Raw genomic sequence first — 2,530 nt, 5'->3', positions numbered from 1 at the left:
ACAAAACAGCAATCCACAGAGTAGTGCCACATCACCTCCTCTGAAGAAAAAGTTCAAAGCTGCATCCTCAACCAATGAAGTCATGGTGGTGGTCTGAAATTTTGAAGTTGTTGTTCTTTGTGCTTACCTCCATCATAATGTAGTGTTCTGCACTACCAGGAGGAAGTTGAAAAATGACTTCAGCATGTAGATCACCACAGAAATTGAAATGAACTTTTCCTTCTCCATGGCATAGCAACACTGCACCAAGTCTGCGCACTTTAGAGGAGCACACATACTTCATTGGGACAAAGAAAAGAAAGCCAGAAGGCGCGATATCCAGACTGTTGTGTGGACAAGGAAGAACTATCCATTGAAGGACGCTCTCTGCAGAAAGCAGTGTGTCGATGATAGGGTAGTTGTTGAAGCAACAAGATGGCACCAATGTCAATCAGTAGATTGGTGTAGCACAGGTATACAAGGCCTCCCAGAAAGGTGGCATAAGGCCATCAAATTGAACAGAAATTATGTTGAAAACACAGGTTTTGTATCAAAGATGATAGGAAATAATATGGTGTTACGGAATCCTGAATAGAACCAACCTGCTTTCTGAACAATTGTTGCATTACTTACTGTATATCCCTCATACAATTAATTGAGCATTTTAGACAGTCCAATGTTCCAATTTAGTAATGTAGGACATACTATTTTGTGTATTATGATCAGCTCAAACAAGCTGCATAGTTATTTCAATTGTAATAGGTGCTAAGAAATTCCTTTTAACACTTATTATTTAGTGTTAGCTGAGGTGTAGCCTGTACTGACTACAGATGTTTGTTAGATGTTAAATTTCATTAACGTGTCTGTGTTGTAAAAATAAAATTTCAAACAATTTAATATCAGCAAGGTACCAGTTACTTGGAAGGAATATCTAACAGCATACATCAGTGCATAAAGTGCTGTTACATTTTTGAATAATTTAATGTTGCACTTCTGTATATTTACCCATTGTTAATTGTACCATGACCAAAGAATGTACATGCGATGTTAGAAAACGTGGTATTGTCAACTTATTGGCTCAGCATAAACAAGTAAATCTCACAGTATTAAATTTGACATGATCTTTGGTTTTAAATATGGTCAAATACCACTTGCCATAAACAGAACAATCATATGTGTCTCACTATCACCTTTCTAGAAATGTCTGACATTACTTCCACTTACTTGTGTCAGACATATTCTGTTTTCTTTCCTGTCGGTCTCACTAGACCAACTCTTGATCTTTTCGACCCCAATGGTATTAGGTTGCGAGGCCAGAGGGTGTCTTTCATTTTCTTTATTTAATCTTCTCTCTGATGGAAGGAGGACATGCTCATGTATTGAAGAACAAGAACAAGATGAAGAGGAAGCAGTTGTGATGCTAGATTGTATCTCCTCAAAGTGTCTGGAGAAATCTTTAGCAATACTTGTATCAGAACAGAGTGATGACCATGCCGTGGTGGAGCATTATTAAATTTCCGTGAAGTTGTGCAAAAGACTGGACATCCCTGATGGACACAAAAGTAATTTGGAGGTGCCAGATGTTTGGAGAAGACTGAAATAGAAATGAGGACCGTACTTTGTGATGGAGCAGTGTTGAAAGTATGAGGTACTGCTGTATCTCCTCACAAGAGAGTAGCATCTGGGAACCTGTTTAGCAAGAAGGTACTATGTTCAGAGTGATGTCTCTCATCCCAGACCTCGTGGATGTCTGCTCTGCTCCTATCATTTGTATTTTGGGGTCCACTACTGCGAGACAGATAATTGTCATCATGGGTGAATGTTCTCCAAGGCTGCTAACAGGAAGATGACACAAGGTCCAGCTAGCATTGTCAGATTCCTGAAGTACCTTTACCTGCAGCCTATCACTTGGGGAAGGTACCAAACTGTCTCACATCAGAAGCCCTACTTGCTGAGCATCACACTTTTTCCAGCCATTTACATGCCTCACCTTCCCAAAAATGTGCATCAGCATTATAAAAGCCAGAGCACAGATGTATTACGTCAACTACAAGTTGTGGATTCTCCATCACGTGTTGACACTGTAGCTACTCACAGCACTTCATATTGGTCAGAAAGTGATGTTAAGTGGTTGTGGATATCACTATTGTCTGGTGTGGAAGGAGCCAGCTTAAAATAAATATTGTGCAAGTTTCCAGTGTTAACCTAGCACTTCAGATGTGGAATTCCCTTCCAGATGGTTTAAGACACATCCAGTGAGACCTGGTGTGGTTAGGCAGGATCGCATAACTTCAGAATTAAATGGATAATAGAAATGGTAAAGTCGCTATTTTGGTCATTTATTTATTTAGTCTTAAATGCCATATGCTTCTGGGATATTTTCATTGGTGTTACATACGTTTAATGTAAAATATGCAATCTGTTGTAAAACTGCCACAGATTCCTCTTGCTGTACCCAGGGCATGTCAGAATTCCTATTACAGGTGTATAAGAGTTATAGAAGGGACTTTGTATGTTTCCAGGCATGGGTTCATTAATGAAACCTGGTGGA

The sequence above is a fragment of the Schistocerca serialis genome, chromosome 12 (assembly GCF_023864345.2).
Source record: "Schistocerca serialis cubense isolate TAMUIC-IGC-003099 chromosome 12, iqSchSeri2.2, whole genome shotgun sequence".
NCBI classification, from domain to species: Eukaryota; Metazoa; Arthropoda; class Insecta; order Orthoptera; family Acrididae; genus Schistocerca; species Schistocerca serialis.
The sequence above is the reverse complement of the archived record's forward strand: the minus strand, read 5'-3'. Positions refer to the sequence as shown.